Here is a 17,772-nt window from a genome sequence, read left to right on the forward strand (position 1 = left end):
ATACAAACATCTTATAGGGGATCAGCATTTGACAGTGCTTGTACTTTTGCAAGATTGGGTGTCATACCCCCATTAGAAAAGATATGACTAAAGAATTTCAGCTTGGTCTTATAGAACTCACACTTCTCTGCATTCAAAGTCAAACCTGCATCAGTAAGTAGACAAAATACTTGTGTGAGAGCTGTATCGTGCTCCTTTTGTGTAGCTCCAAAAATGAAGCTGTCATTACTATAATTAAATGCATTCACAACAGACTGTATGATACATCTAATGACATCTTGGAAAAGTTCTGCAGCCAATGACATACCAAAACTAAAGGCCTGATTATGAGTCTGGTGGTACTAGGACCACCAGACCTGCGGTGGTAGTCGGACCGCCACTGCTGTGATGGTCTGCACATTACGAACCTGGCAGTCCGACCAACAGGGGACCGCCGTTTCCGTGGGAATTGGTGATCCCGATGGGCTGATGGTGGGTGCAGGTTGCAACAAGCCAGGGTGGTGCTGAGTGCAGCACCGCCCTGCTGGCTAGTATCTGGTTCTGCGCCAGCCTTTTCATGGTGGTGGGTCCCCCAGCTCACCACCGCAATGCGCACACTGTCTGCTGTGCAGACAGTGCGTATTGCGAGGTTGCTGGAGCCCTCTGCGGGTGGCAACATTGCAGCCGGCTTGATTATGAGTTGGCATCAGTGCTGCTGCCACTTTCCCACTGGGCTGTCTGGTGGAAACCTTGGTTTCTGCCCATCAGCCAAGCGGGAAAGTCATAATGAGGCCAGCGGGGAGGTCACCACTTAAGTGGTGGCCCCCCTGTTGGGAGTTTAGCTGACAGATGTTCCCGTCCGTCAAACTCATAATCAGGGCCTAACTCTTTTGTATCGAAACAGAACAGCATGTGTTGAAAAGGCTGTAATGTACCTGCAGTTTTCTTCAAGTTCCAACTGATTATAACCTTTAGTTATAGCAAGGTGAGAGAAGACCTTTGCACTATTTAATTGTGTTATGGTGTCAGCAAGGTGTGGACCTGGATGTCTTTTCCATTCAATTGCATTATTTGTCTGATGCATGTCATAGGTGTACAGCTCCTTCACTGTCCTTTTTGGGCACTACCGATATAGGAGAACCCATAGCATTGGACCAGCAGAACGTTCAAAGAAGTTCATGCTTGAGTAACAATTCAAGTTATTTTTCAACAGCTTCTTGTAAATGAAAAGCAATTCACATACTTCTCTGAATAGCAGGGCGGACGTCCTAATTAATATGCTGCTTTACATTCATAGTCTAAGCTTTCCTAAACCATAAAAAAACAACAAAGGGAATTAACATGCTATTTTGTGATGAGCACTCATGTTATAATTCACAGAAAGCAGTCCCATATCAGCAACTGTGCTAGAAACTGAGTAGACAGGCACTTGACGTTGTACCTTGAAGTACATGGATGGGTGCTTGTGCCTTAATTTTCAGGTGTTTCATTGTCACTACAAATGGGTGCCTTCAGAAAAGAAGGAATACCAAAAGGCACTGAGGGTTCGGGAAGAAACACATTCGGAGGAGAATGTTGAGGAGGAGGATACAGAGGATGGACCCTCAGAGGATTTTTTACCAGTAGTGGGGGGTGTCACCCCTGAAATTGTGCCCCCTGCTACACGAGGGAGCAGTGTCTCTAGCCATGGCCTGACCGCAGAGGAAAGGAGGGGAGAGAGGGAATTTCAAACTACAAATGGCAAGATAAAAAATTTAAGCTCAACAGGAGGAGAGGAGGGCAGAGAGAGAAGCCAAAGAGCCTGAAGCTTAGAGAGCAGCCAAGCAAATTGAAGCTGAGGGAGCTGAGGCTGCAGCTGAGAGAGCCTTGGCTGAATAGAAACTGGCAGCATACATGCAGGACCTGCTGGGGAAAGAAAGGTTTGTATACCCAAAAATGTAGTGCCAAGTTATGTGGTAGGGGATGACATTGACAAGTGGTTGGCTGCTTATGAAGTTGCACTAAGGGTTCATGGGGTCTCTGAGGAGCAATGGGGGGTGGCATTGTGGTGGTATGTACCAGTAGTGGGGAGGGACACACTTCTTGCATTGGATCCTAAGGATTAAAACAGATACATACCCATGAAAACTGCTTTGCTTGCCAAGTTTGGGCTGACACCTGAGAAATACCGTCAGAGGTAAAGGGACAGCACCAAGCTCTCCACACAGAACTGGGCAGACTTTTTTTATTTCTCCAGTAAGGCACTGAATGGATGGGTGTGGTGCAGTTAAATAGATGACTATATAGGGTTATATAATTTAATCCTGAAAGAGCATATGTTCAGTGTTTGCTTTACAGAGTTTAATGTGGCATTAGGGAAAAGTAGTCCCCAGTGGCAGGTCGTAGACCATGCCTTCATCTCCTTCAGTTGGGAGATAGACTCAGAGGGTAAACTGGTGATCCCTGAGGGTGGGAGTTGTCACTTCCACCAGGTGGGAGTGAATGGGGTCCCAGTCACTGCTCTGAGGGACATAGGGGATAGTCTTACCATGATGGTGGAGAGACTAGTTTCACCAGAGCAGTACACCGGCCAGGTGTGTAGGGTGACTCCAGCCCATGGGGAGGATTTCTTCCGTCCCATGGCCCTGGTATCCCTTGAGTGGGGTGGGGAGGTGACCCAGAGGCAGGTCATAGTTAATCCCCAGATGCCGATTAACTGTATTCTGGAAAGTGAGTTACCCCTAGTGGCAGGAGAACTGAGAGGGGTGCCCTGACAGTTCAGTTGTCTGTCAGTACCACTCCCCAGAGGAGGGTACGCGAGCCCCAGATGTAGGAGCAAGGTGAGGAAGGACTCACCCTTGTCCCCTGTTCAGTCTCAGGGTACAGACCCTGGACTGATTGACCAGTGTCAGGATACTACAGCTGAACTGGTCGGAGGTAGAGTGGAGAAGGGGTACCAGACCCCTGGGGATACTGCACCCCATTCTGAGATACCTCAGAGGTCAGAGAAACCTCAGGAGCCCCTAGAGAACTCCCTACCAGCTTCCAGGCTAGAGGAGAAGCTTGCCCAGTGGCCCTGCTCAGGGCCTGCACTTAGCAGTGGATGGTCTGGGGCCTGCCTCTTGACACTGACAGCTGTCAGTGGTCTCATTTGGTTGCTGTCCTTGTGGACAGAGTTTTCCCTGGGTTGGGGACAGAGGTCAGACCCAAGGGGTGGAACGGGCCACATCACTTTGTTGGCCATGGTGGTGCTGCCTGCATTCTGGGATGCATCTGTGAGCAAATTAAAGTTAGGAGCTTCACAGATTGGGTCGTCAGATGAGGAGAAGGGTTTCCCATGGGTCAATCCAGTGGCCCCAGAGAGTATAGACAGAGCAGCCTCACTGAGTTCAGAAAGGCATAGAACTGGCAAGTGCCCCTGCAGTAGTGGGCCATTGTCCATGTTCTTTCGCCTTAAGCAGGGAAGTCCATCAGAGTGTTGATTAGCATACCCTGACTTTAGGCTGGAAAGGGGATATGTTGGAAATGGCCTTTCTGTAGGGTCACCCCCAAACTTTTTGCTTTCCTCCTTCTCATTTTCTGACCAAATTTTTGCTGGCCTTAGGCCTATGCACACTTTACCACTGCTAATCAGTGCTAAAGTGTATCTGCTCTCTCCTTAAAACATGGTGACATTGGCTCATACCCAATTGGCTTACTTGATTTAATTGTAAGTCCCTAGTCAAGTGCACTACATATGCCCAGGGCCTGTAAATTAAATGCTACTAGTGTGCTGCAGCACTAGTTGTGCCACCCACAGAAGTAGCCCCCTAACCATATCTCAGGCCTGCCACTGCAGGGCATGTGTGTGTAGTTTCACTGCCACTTCGACTTGGCATTTAAAGGTAATTGCCAAGCCTTAAACTCCCCTTTTTCTACATATGTCACCTCTAAAGTAGGCCCTAGGTAGCCCATAGGGCAGGGTGCTAAGTAGGTAAAAGGCAGGCCATTAATATGTGTGTTCTATATGTTCTGGTAATGTAAAACTCCTAAATGTATTTAAAAACTGTTGAGAGGCCTGCTCCTTTCACAGGATAGCATTAGGGCTACCCCCATATACTGTTTGAGTGGTAGATTCTGATCTGAAAGGAGTAACCAGGTCATATATAGTATGGCCAGAATGGTAATACAAAATCCTGCAGACTGGTGAAGTTGAATTTAATATTGCTATTCTAGAAATGCCACTTTAAGAAAGTGAGCATTTCTCTACACTCAAATCCTTCTGTGCCTTACAGCCTGTCTCCAATCCACGTCTGGCTGGTTTACTTGACAACTCCCTTGTGCATTTCACTCAGGCAACCCCAAACGCAGGATGCTCAGTCACACCTGCACACATCTGCATACTGAATGGGTCTTCCTGGCCTGGGAGGGTGGAGGGCCAGACATTACATATCAAAGGACAGTGGTCTGGCCTCACACAATGGACTGCCAAACCCCCTACTAGGACCCTGGCAGGCAGGATGGAACTGAAAGGGGACTTGGTGCACTTCTAAGCCACTCTTTGAAGTCTCCCCCACTTCAAAGGCACATTTGGATATTTAAACAGGGCCTCTGACCCTACCAACTCAGACACTTCTGGACAAGATACCACAGGTGAAGAAACTCTGGACCAGAACCTGCAACCTGCCAAGAGGAACTGCCTGGCTGCCTAAAGGAATCACCTGACTGCTATACTGTAAAGGACTGCTGCCCTGCTGTTGCCCTGCTGCCTTGCTGCCCTCTGGCCCTGCTGAGAAGTGCTCTCCAAGGGCTTAGATAGACAGTGCCTCCTGTTCCCTGAAGTCTCAGGACCAAAAAGACTTCATCCTGCAAAGAACTCCTTGTGCGGTGAAAATTTAATGCACAGCCTGCCAGAAACGATGCACAGCCTGCATTGCGGTGAGAAAATCACTGCATGCCAAACCAGAACAACGCAGCCCAGCTCTCCGAGAGGACTTTGACATAGCACCAGCATTGCAAACGGAACTTTGACGTAAAGCAGAGCCGAAACAACACAGCCAAATTGACACAGCACCTGCCGTGCAACAGAAATTTCCACGCATCGTCCACCGGATCGACGCAGGTCCTGTGACTTCGTCCTGCACACCCAGGATTTCTCCGCATTGTCCCGGGGTGTCCAAATACCCTGCAACCCGAAGAGGATCCAAGTCTTTCCACCATAAATCGACACAAAGCCTTCTCTGCGTGAAAGCTTATCGACGCTACCAGAGGGTGGGCACAGGATAATTTGATTGTGTGTGACTTACCCTGACTAGAGTGAGGGTCCTTGCTTGGACAGGGGGTAACCTAACTGTCAACCAAAGACCCCATTTCTAACACAGCCCATGTATGTACTTTGGATTTTGATGGCGTAAACAACTGTAATGGAGATAAGTCATTGTATTTCTCTTTAGGCATTATGTTTTTCGATGTGGCAATGCCAATAATGAGAGGTATTGAACAATCATTTATTTTCAAGGTAATCTTTGGACAGTGTTTGTATGATTTCAGTAAGTTTGCATGTTGACTTTTCTTTGACTGTCATTTTTCTTCGCATGCACCCAGTCCAATATACGCACGTTTCACTGAGGTAAACATCGACATGGCTCCATCATCTTCTTCACTTTCACACTCAACTGATGTTGACGCTTGGCTTTGTGGGCGTGTGTGAGAAAACAGGGCTGATTGCAGAGGCCCCCCCTAACTTTTTGCCCCCATTTTCCACTTTTTGCTGGTGTTTTCCTGACTCTGATGGTGCCCTGGGTACTGCTAACCAGTCCCAGGGCCTGTGCTCTGTATAAAATTGATATGCAAATTAGGCTAATTATAATTGGTTAAGTTAACCTACCTATAAGTCCCTAGTATATGGTAGGGCATGTAGGTTTAGGGACCACAGCATAGGTAGTGCACCCATAGGTGCGCTGCTGAGGTGCCCAGTATCATTTTAAAGGCAGGCCTGCCTTGCTGGCTGCTTTTAAATTAAGGTTATATGCAAATTCGACTTTGGAATTAAAAGTAGTTCCAAAGTCTTAAACTACCTTATTTTTACATATAAGTCACCCCTAAGGTGTGCCCTATGTGCCCCTAGTGCTGGGTACCATGTACCTATAAGCAGGGACCTTATAAAAATAGTTTTATAAGCCCTGGTGAGGTAAAAACAGCCAAATTAGTTTTTCCCTCATTGTAGTGAATGGCCGCCATAGGCTAGAATGGGGAGACTTTACTTTAATTTTTAAAGTTCCCTTAAATAATGGATATCAAGAGTTTGGTATCAAATTAATTTTTATAATAAATCCCACAACTTCCAGTTGTTGGATTCAATATAACTTGTTCAGGTAAAGAGTTTTAAACTTTACCTGAAAAGTTGCCAATTTTAGCCCTGCATTGTTTTTGCTGCTGTGCTCTGATTGGCCAGCCTCTAGCAGCCTGGCCAGGCTGCCTTGATGAGGTGTGAAGTGGCTTGGCTTCACACATAGGAATGTGCTTGTGGGAGGGAATCTCCCCTCAGCAGATGGTGAGGCAGGAAGGGGGAGGGCTGCCAAACTGGTCTTCAAAGGCAGAGAAGGACATTTGGAGCAACCAGCAACACCCCCACATCCTGCAACCCAGACAACTAGGTGCCCCCTTGATTAGATTAGGAGAGGGCAGGAGAGGGGTGTGTTTATGATTTTTAGCCACACCAGTGGGTGGGCTCAGCCAGATGTAACCTCCAAAAATCAGATTCAGCCATGATGGATTTTTGGAGAATGTTGCCTCCTGGGATTGATTTTTGCCACGCTTCCCAGGAAGTGGTCATCACAGGGGGAAGGACCCTGCACCTGATTGGAGAACCAGGACCCCCCTGCTTTTCACCCAGTAGCAAGGATAAAACTGGCAAACCTGCACCCACACCTCAGTTCCCTACCACATCCAACAAGGAAGAACTGCAGAAGAAGAAGGACTGCCCTGCTGGACCCCTGGCCTGCACCTGGAACCTGCACTGAGAAGGACTGCACCAGCTGCACACCTGGGCTTCACCACAAGAAGGACTTTGCCTGGCTTCAACTGGTTCAAGGAGGGACCCTCTGTTTGCTACAGGTGAAAAATTGCTAACCAGAGTCCCCTGCACCAACTCCTGAAGGAAGCGACCTGCTGACCACTGTCCAGTGGCCAAAAAGGAGTTTGCGCCAGGTGCATTCTGGGAGTTATAGTCCGCACCCCCAAGGACCATCTCAGAACTTCTGGACCCTTGGGGTGAGCTGTGGACCTCAAAAGAACCTTAAAAGGACATCTGGGAGAAGCCCCAGAAGTTTGGAGAAGTTTGGAGAACTTTTGAAAAAAATCTCCATAGAGGGATCGACCCGCCGCAGCAACTCTAGCCGGCTTGCCTCAACTGCGACCCGGCCTGATTTGCTGGTTCGTCCCGGTAAAGAAAATCTCAGAAAAAGAGACTAAGTCCGAAGGTAAAAAGTTGACCGGGACCTTCCAGCCAGCGTATCCGAGGAGGGCTCCAGGGACATCGGATCAAGATCCAGGATTACCCCGGTCGAAGGATTTTCACCTCGAAAAAACTATTAAGTCAGAAGGTAAAAATCTCCACCGAGGATTCCCGCATCGCGTATCCGGAGAAGGGCTCCAGGAGGTCGGATTGGACTGGCAGGTTCGTCCTGCTGAAGAAAATCTTTGAAAAAGAGACTAAGGGGGTCATTCTGACCTCGGCGGTAAAAGGCCCTTACCGCCGGCCAGAAGTCCGCCATTCTACCGCCGCGGTAAACCGCCACGGTCATTCTGACCACCAACTGTGCAACCGCCAAAAACCCGACATCCACGGAACTCCGCCTCATCAGCGGGCAGCGATAAACTGGAGATGACCAAACCTCCACCATCACGCCCATGCCATTCTGACCCACGAATCCACGCGGCGGTCTTTCAACCGTGGTATTCCATTGGCGGTACACACCGCCGCGCTCAAAATACACACACAGCTCCAAAACACTGCCACATTGGACAATTCGAAATCCACACACCTGAGACACATACACACACCACTCCCACACACCCAATTAACTATAAAACACACACCCGCTTCACCCACAAACCCCTACAAGCACAAATATCTGAGAGAAGGCACAATACACTGAGAGAGAGCACAGGGAACGCAAAGCACAACACACACAGGAACACAACATCCTCACACACACCACATCTACGCACACATCACCACACATCACCACGCACATCACCACAAACACCACCCCACACTTCATCCACACCACCCCATGGCACCCCAAAGACACCCCAGGTTCTCGGACCAAGAACTGAGGGTCATGGTGAAGGAAATTATAAGGGTAGAGCCCCAGCTCTTCGGCACACAGGTGCAGCACACCACTATAGCAAGGAAGGCGGAGCTCTGGCAAAGGATCGTAGACAGGGTCAACGCTGTGGGACAGCATCCCAGAAATCGGGAAGATATCCGAAAGCAATGGAACGACCTACGGGGGAAGGTGCGCTCGATGGTGTCGCGACACAACATCGCTGTGCAGAAGACTGGCGGCGGACCCCCACCCACACCACCCCAATTCACAGCATGGGAGCAAGAGGTAGTAAACATCCTGCATCCTGATGGCCTCGCTGGAGTACACGGAGGAATGGACTCTGGTAAGTCGAATCTCAACTACTTCACCCCCCCCAACCACCAGCATGCCAACCCCCACCCCCACCCTCACCCCCAATCTCAACCCCCCAGCACACATCCTCCCTGCCAATGTCTCACCAGCACAACCCACCCTAAACAACACCAACCCCTGAATGCCAACACAACCCATAGACAGCCATCACCAAAGCATGACCATTGCACATACCCATACACCCTCCCCACCCTCACAACACCTCCCACAAGGGAATGCCAGCACTGGGGGACAAGGGCACTCAAAATGCACGCCATGGCACACACAAAAACAATAACCATACTCTTTCACCCCTGCAGGGCCCGAACGCCAACACACCGCCACGGAGGGTCCAGATATGTCCATCCCACCCCCAGAACAGGCCCCCAGTGAGGACAGCAGCTCTGTCGACCTAGAACCTGATGACCAGCCCGGACCATCGGGGACCTCTGGACAGTCGGTTCCCCACACACAGACACAGGCCACAGCAGACCCAACCCCCTCTGGGACCACCAGCACAGCTCCCACCCAGCGGGCCCATGCCTCTGTCTCCAGGACGCGTCAATCAGCGGTGTGTCCGCCACTACAGGGCACCCAGGCTGACCCAACACCCCAACAACAACAGGGACCTGGGGGCAGTGGTAGTGGGCACACCGTCCAGGGGACAGAGGCCCGGGGAAACAGGGCAACTGGGAGGGCTGCTGTGCGACAGGGGGGGGAGGACAGGCCCAGGGAACCGACTCTCCAAGAGGCCCTCACCACCATCATGGGAGCATACCATCACTCCCAGGAGACGATGGCGACGGTACTGGACAGGTTCACCGAGATCCAGGCACAGCAGGAGGAACGGTACATGGGGTTCAGCAATGAACTCAGGAACATCAGTACCGCTATGGGGACCATAGTCCAAGCCCTCAACCGTATAGAAACCGCATTGCAGGACCATGTGGCACCACAAAGGGCCCCTGTCACTAGCCAGGACCAGGAACAGCCTACCACCTCCGCCGGCGCTAGTGGACAGGAGGCCCCACCACAACGACAGGTCACCAGAACCCCACCTCCTGCTGAAGAACAACCACCCCGCAAGAGGAGCCTGAGATCCCAAAGGAAGACAGAGTAGGATGCCAAGACCCCCGCCAGCATAAGATACCCCCGGATGTCATCCCACTGTCCCACATTGTCACCCTGTCCAACCTTGAACTGCCCCTGCTCCATCCTTCCACAGGCATATGGACAATGCACCTGTGCGACTGAGAACTGGACTCTGCCATGGACATAACTCCACCCTCACCCATCACCGTTTTAATATCATGTACCAATATCTATCACTAAAATAAATCACTCATTGCACTGAAATCATTCAGGAGTCAGCCTGTATTATTTACAAATGTATAACACATTAGTGATCAAAAATGTTCAGGTAATTTTGTGATGACAACATACCGATGTCAATAAGCATTAGTCCATGGGCTAACCAAGCTGAAGTCACGCAGTGGGTCATACAGCACTGAAAAGGGAAGGGAAAATCAAACATCATTTTAAAAGAACTGGGGGGAAATACACAAAGTAAAGATGCAGGAGGCTTTCTGCAAATGTTAAATGGCGTGGTTGATTCTTACCTGTGTGCTACTGAAAATACTGTTGGATAACTGTGTCCCTGTTGTCTGTGTCGTCCCCGTCATCTTCCTCCTCTTCACTCTCCACAGGCTCCACAGCTGCCACAACACCACCATCTGGACCATCCTCCTGCAGGAAAGGCACCTGGCGTCGCAAAGCCAGGTTGTGAAGCATGCAGCAGGCCACGATGATATGGCACACCTTCTTTGGTGAGTACATCAGGGATCCACCTGTCATATGCAGGCACCTAAACCTGGCCTTCAGGAGGCCAAAGGTTCTTTCTATGATCCTTCTAGTTCGCCCATGGGCCTCATTGTACCGTTCCTCTGCCCTGGTCCGGGGATTCCTCACTGGGGTCAATAGCCAAGGCAGGTTTGGGTAACCAGAGTCACCTATTAGCCACACACGTTGTCTCTGTAGCTGTTCCATCACATAAGGGATGCTGCTATTACGCATAACATACGCGTCGTGCACTGACCCAGGGAACTTGGCATTTACATGGGAGATGTACTGGTCAGCCAAACAGACCACCTGGATATTCATAGAATGGTAACTTTTCCTGTTTCTGTACACCTGCTCATCGTCTTTTGGGGGTACTAAAGCCACATGGGTCCCATCAATGGCACCAATGATGTTGGGGATATGTCCAAGGGCATAGAAATCACCCTTCACAGTGGCCAAATCAACCTCCTCAGGGAAAACAATGTAGCTCCGTATGTGTTTCACCAGGGCAGACAACACTCTGGACAAAACCTTAGAAAACATAGGCTGAGACATTCCAGATGACATGGCCACTGTTGTCTGGAATGAGCCACTTGCCAAAAAATGGAGGACTGACAGAACCTGCACAAGAGGGGGAATTCCTGTGGGTTGGCGGATGGGGGACTTCAGGGCTGGCTCCAGCTGGGCACACAGTTCATGTATAGTGGCTCGGTCAAGTCGGTATTGTAGTATGATATGGCGTTCTTCCATTGTCGACAGGTCCACCAGCGGTCGGTACACGCGAGGATTCATCCTTCTCCTCGCAAGTCCCAGCGGACGGTGCCTAGGAAGGACAACATGGAGCACAGAGTCAAGCAAATCACAGGTACGTTCACCACAGCTTGCATAGCACACGATTATCTATGTTTTGAAAGGCGTGTCTGTGTGTCAATGCAAGGCCTAGGCCTGTGTGACGCAGTACAGATTAGGCCATGTGGGCCCTTGAAATGGCGGCTGCCTGACCTGTGAAGTGGGACAATGGGATGTGAGGTCAATGCGCTGGCGTGGCACACCGTGGCGGTAGGCGGTCGAAGACCGCTATACGAAGCCGCATTGGTTAACATTGAAGCCTATGGGTTTCAGGAGCCAATGACGAGGTGCGCCGGCGGTCGCGGTACGCACCGCCGCGGTACGCCCTGCCGCGGGTGTGACCGCCATTTTCTATCTGCTTAATCACTCGAGACCTGATCATCCACAGGAGAGGACCTATACTGCATGTGCTGCTGTGACCTCGGTCTGGAAGAGATAATGGCTGCTGCGACTGGGGAAAGGGCCCCTGCCTTCACGTCTGAAGAGTTGGAGAAACTTGTGGATGGGGTCCTCCCCCAGTATGCGTTACTCTACGGTCCTCCAGACCAACAGGTAAGTACACTGGGTGCACATTGATTGGGCTATGCCTGTGTTGAGTGGGGTGGATGTAAGATGGTGGGGAGGGGAGCGAATGAGGAGTGCAACGCACGACAGATGAGAGCATGTGCCACATGGCAAAGTTGGGGAGGGGGGGGCAATCGCATCTAACATGCAGATAAATGATGAATTTTCCTTTCCCACCCTGTACATGTCAAATAGGTCAGCGCCCATCAGAAAGTCGACATTTGGCGTGCCATCGCCAAGGAAGTCCGGGCCCTGGGGGTCCACATCAGACGGGGCACCCACTGCCGCAAGAGGTGGGAGGACATCCGCCGCGGGACCAGGAAGACCGCCGAGTCACTGCTGGGGATGGCCTCCCAACCTAGGAGGGGTGCCAGTCGTACCCTGACCCCCCTGATGTCTCGGATCCTGGCGGTGGCCTACCCTGATTTGGATGGGCGCTTGAGGACATCACAGCAGACACAAGGGGGTGAGTATCAGCACATTCTGCTATCTTTATGCGCAGTGGAGGCGTCTGGGTGGGGGAGGAGGGTTGTGGGTGACATTAGGCCAGGGCGTTTCCTGTAGTGTAGTCCTCTCCTTTAGGCATGGCCCTGTGCCCCCGCCCCCCACCTCTGTAGGGTGCCAAGTACAGCTATCCATGGTCCTGCATCATCCAGGTGTGTATTTGTTGTGCATAGACCTGTAGGCCTGGTCACAAGTACTGAGTAGTATACCCCGATTGCGCAGCGTAGTGCATGAGGCTCCTGTGTCTGTCCTCTCCGCCAACGGTGTTGACATTGCATGCACTCAACCTGTTTTATTATTTCTCACCCCCCCCTTTTTCTTAATCTGCTTGTGCATTAGCATCATCAGGCGGAGGAGATTTGGCATCGGAGCACGAGGGAGCTGCAAGTCACAAGGCCCCGGTGGGCCGTGGTACAGACACCGAGGGCACCAGTGATACGGAGGGCGAGGGGAGCACCACAACGGGGACCGGTGGTGACACCAGCGACACCGACACGGCCTCGGATGGGAGCTCCCTAGCGGTGGCCGCAACATCCGGGCCCCCCGCCGCTACAGGTACAACCGCCACCCAGCGCACCAGCCCCGCCCTCCCAGCAGCCCCTCAGCCTACGCTCCGTGCCCGCTCGCCCAAGAAGGCGGGCATCTCCTTCGCCCCAGGCACCTCAGGCCCTGCCCCTGTCACCCCTGCTGCCCTCAGTGAGGAGGTCATTGACCTCCTTCAGACCATCATTGTTGGGCAGACTACCCTTTTGAATGCCATCCAGGGGGTAGAAAGGGAGGTGCATCGTTGCAATGCCTACCTGGAGGGCATTCATTCGGGATAGGCTGCCCATCAACGATCGTTCAATGCTCTGGCCTCAGCACTGACGGCAGCCATTGTCCCTGTTTCCAGCCTCCCTCTTCTAACTGGCTCCAGCTTGTCTCTGACTCCTGTTCCTCTGCCTATCCCATCCACACCATCAGACCAGCCTGCACACACCTCAACACCCAAGGGCAGCTCATCCAGACACAAGCACCACAGATCCCACAAACACTCACCCAAGCAACACCCAGATGCAGACATGCCAACAGTCACTACCACCTCTGTGTCCCCCTCCTCCTCGTCTCCCTCCTCCCTCCCTGTGACGTCTACACTCACACCTGCATGCACACCACCATCAGCCAGTGCTTCCATCACCAGCACACCCTCCAGTCCAGTACGCACACGTGCAGTCACCACCCCCACTGCCATTTACACGTCCCCTGTGTCCTCTCCCACTGTGTCTGTCACCCCCTCTTCCAAGACACACAAACGCAGGCAGCCACCCACCCAACAGCCATCCACCTCATGACAGCCTACGTCACAATCACCTGCACCCAAAGACAGCACACCTGACTCTCCTACAACCACATCCTCTTCCTCCACTCCCATCACCACTACTCCCACCCTTTACCTTGGTCCTAAAAATTTTTACCTCTCTAATCTTGACCTCTTTCCCTTCCCTGACCCACCCCATCCATCTGCTAAGAGTCCCAAGAGCACCTCAACCACCACCAGCCCAGCTTCGAGTGTCACTGTGGTGCATGGGTTCTGGAGCCCACCCTTTGGCCGCAGTGCCACTTCCATCAGCAGCAAGGGGACAGCCAGCCCCCCCCCAGGCAAGAGGACCCGGAAACTCAAGGGCCGCCGTGAGAGGAGTGCCACGGCTGCCCCCAAGGACCAAAGTTCGGCCACTTCACCTGCCACAACATCCAGGGGAGGCAAGGGCCAGAGAGCATCTTCTAAGGAGCGAAAGGGCAGCAGGGCGGAGAAGTCAGCCAGCAGGAGCGCGGAGCAGGAGGGACCCTCAAGCCCCATCCCGGCTGTAAGGGAGGACACCAAAGGGCCTAGGACTCAGTCACCGAAGGGTCCAGCAACTGCACGGTCGGAGGGCGACTGAGCAGGGAGTCCAGGCCAGGTCTTGCTCCCGTGAATTACTGGACAAGCACCGCTGAACAGGGCCCCGCCGTGCAGAAGAGCACCGCTGAACAGGGCCCCGCCGTGCAGAAGAGCACCGCTGAACAGGGCCCCACCGTGCAGAAGAGCACCGCTGAACAGGGCCCCGCCGTGCAGAAGAGCACCGCTGAACAGGGCCCCGCCGTGCAGAAGAGCACCGCTGAACAGGGCCCCGCCGTCTCAAGCACCGCTCCGCTGGGCCCTTCCTGTCAAGCACCGCTCCGCTGGGCCCCGCCGTCTCAAGCACCGCTCCGCTGGGCCCTTCCTGTCAAGCACCACTCCGCTGGGCCCCGCCGTCTTAAGCACCGCTCCGCTGGGCCCTTCCTGTCAAGCACCGCTCCGCTGGGCCCCGCCATCTCAAGCACCGCTCCGCTGGGCCCCGCTGTCTCAAGCACCGCTCCGCTGGGCCCTTCCTGTCAAGCACCGCTCCGCTGGGCACTTCCTGTCAAGCACCGCTCCGCTGGGCCCCGCCGTCTCAAGCACCGCTCCGCTGGGCCCCGCCGTCTCAAGCACCGCTCCGCTGGGCCCTTCCTGTCAAGCACCGCTCCACTGGGCCCCGCCATCTCAAGCACCGCTCCGCTGGGCCCCGCCGTCTCAAGCACCGCTCCGCTGGGCCCTTCCTGTCAAGCACCGCTCCGCTGGGCCCTTCCTGTCAAGCACCGCTCCGCTGGGCCCCTGTCGTCTCAAGCACCGCTCCGCTGGGCCCCGCCGTCTCAAGCACCGCTCCGCTGGGCCCTTCCTGTCAAGCACCGCTCCTCTGGGCCCCGCCGTCTCAAGCACCGCTCCGCTGGGCCCCGCCGTCTCAAGCACCGCTCCGCTGGGCCCTTCCTGTCAAGCACCGCTCCGCTGGGCCCTTCCTGTCAAGCACCGCTCCGCTGGGCCCTTCCTGTCAAGCACCGCTTCGCTGGGCCCCGCCATCTCAAGCACCGCTCCGCTGGGCCCCGCCGTCTCAAGCACCGCTCCGCTGGGCCCTTCCTGTCAAGCACCGCTCCGCTGGGCCCTTCCTGTCAAGCACCGCTCCGCTGGGCCCTTCCTGTCAAGCACCGCATCGCTGGGCCCTTCCTGTCAAGCACCGCTCCGCTGGGCCCCGCCATCTCAAGCACCGCTCCGCTGGGCCCCGCCGTCTCAAGCACCGCTCCGCTGGGCCCTTCCTGTCAAGCACCGCTCCGCTGGGCCCCGCCGTCTCAAGCACCGCTCCGCTGGGCCCCGCCGTCTCAAGCACCGCTCCGCTGGGCCCTTCCTGTCAAGCACCGCTCCGCTGGGCCCCGCCGTCTCAAGCACCGCTCCGCTGGGCCCTTCCTGTCAAGCACCGCTCCGCTGGGCCCCGCCGTCTCAAGCAACTCTCCGCTGGGCCCCGCCGTCTCAAGCACCGCTCCGCTGGGCCCTTTCTGTCAAGCACCGCTCCGCTGGGCCCTGCCGTCTCAAGCACCACTGGCACAATTACAGTGCCGGATCTGTGTCAAGCTACTGTTCACGGTTCACTGTGCCCACCATGCCTCCTCCTTGACCAGTGGTGACTGTTATCCACCTGATGGACTGTGGCTTTGCACTCCCCAGGATGGCACAGTGGCCAACCCACCCACTGTAGAGACTTGAGAGACTGTGGCTTTGCACTCCCCAGGATGGCACAGTGGGCATGGTGGCCCCTTCGTGGATCTGGCGTCGGGGACTCATGTGGCTGTGGTGCCCCCCCCTTCCCTTCCCCCCGAGGTGCCTGTAGTTTTGTCATCAGATGCCCCTGCAGTGTTCTCTCCAAAGACTCAGGTCTCCTGTGTGGGCTTTGCCCTTGTGTTGATACACTTTGGCCCACGGACACTTGGAATTTTGTTAAATGTGCAGGACTATTTGCCTCGGTTTATCGATTGCATTAAATATTGAATTGAATTATTTACATTTTTATTGCTATTTGACCATGACTTATCAGAGGCTATTTTTACATAAATTTTGATTCACAATTTAATTATGTCTTTGCATTTTTCAGCGGGGTTTGGGTGGTGTCACTGTGACTTGTTGCTCTGCATTTGTGTGTACATAGTTTGGGGGGGGTGGGGGTCGCATATGTGTGTGCCGTAACCTTTCCTCCTCCCCCCTCCCCTGTGTCGTAGGTGCGGTACTCACCGTTGTCGTCTGCGCCGCTGTTCGTACTCGTGGTAGATGAGCAGGTAGACGAGAGCAGGTAGTATGTTTAATTCGGGTTCCATGCTGTCCTCCTTCCTCGTGGAGTGCGTAGAGGTGAGCGTTTTCCCGTTCGTAGTCTGTTTCCGCCGTGTTTTTATCGGCGGTGCTCCCACCCCGGAAAAGGTGGCGGATTGGTGAGTTGTGATAGGGTGGGCGGTACATTGTCTGCCGCCTGTCTGTTGGCGGTGACCGCCGCGCTGTTTGTTTGTCCCGCCGTGGCGGTCGGAGTGTTAAAGTGGCGGGCTGTGTTGGCGGTTCCCGCCAGGGTCAGAATTCCATTTTTTGGACCGCCGGCCTGTTGGCGGGTTGGCCGCCGCTTTATCACCGACCGCCAGGGTTAGAATCACCCCCTAAGTGTGAAGGTAAACTTTTAACCGAGGCCTCCCGCGGCCTGTAGCCGAGCGGGGCTCCATCGCAGTCCGCCTTAAACTTTGACTTTGCCCCGGTCAAGGTGCAACCAGATGACCCGATTGGCGATTTTTGTTTCTAGGTGCTAAAAAACAATAATTCTTTAAAAATTCACATCTCCGGTTCCCCTTATCCGATTTTATTTGTTTTTGTGTCATTTTCAAAGATAAAAATATAATCTTTTTTCATAAATTGGTTTTGGATTTTTAAACTGTTTCCTGTGTTTTATTTTATTACTCTTTTGTGATATTTGAATGCTTTACACTCTGTCTCCTAAGTTAAGCCTTGACGCTCATTGTCAAGCTACCAAGGGTTGAGCTGGGTTTAATTTACTGAGACCTAACTGGACCTTAGTGGAGGTTAGTGGCCTATTGCTAAGTGTAGGTACCTACCTGCCCTTACCAATAACCCATTTTCCAACAGCGTGCATCAAGTGTTACGCCTGTGAATGTTCCGGTGGCTATTTTGTCTTCTCTCCTTGACGCACTTACTTTTTCCTTCAGTTTACAAACCATCAAAAAATGGTTCTCTTTCCCACAGCCTTTACATATCTGTCTAATGGCTGGACATTTACCTTCATGTGGAAACAAAAATCCACATCTAAAACATAACTTCTTTTTAAGTGTAGATATCACTTTGGGGGTGATTCTGATATTGCCCGCCAAGCGGGAACCGCCAGAAGACCGTACCGCGGTCGAAAGACCGCAGCGGTCATTCTGGGTTTCCCACTGGGCTGGCGGGCGACCGCCAAAAGGCCGCCCGCCAGCCCAGTGGGAAACAGCCTTCCCACGAGGACGCCGGCTCAGAATTGAGCCGGCGGAGTGGGAAGGTGCG

Source organism: Pleurodeles waltl, chromosome 9, assembly GCF_031143425.1.
Source record: "Pleurodeles waltl isolate 20211129_DDA chromosome 9, aPleWal1.hap1.20221129, whole genome shotgun sequence".
Classification (NCBI taxonomy): Eukaryota; Metazoa; Chordata; class Amphibia; order Caudata; family Salamandridae; genus Pleurodeles; species Pleurodeles waltl.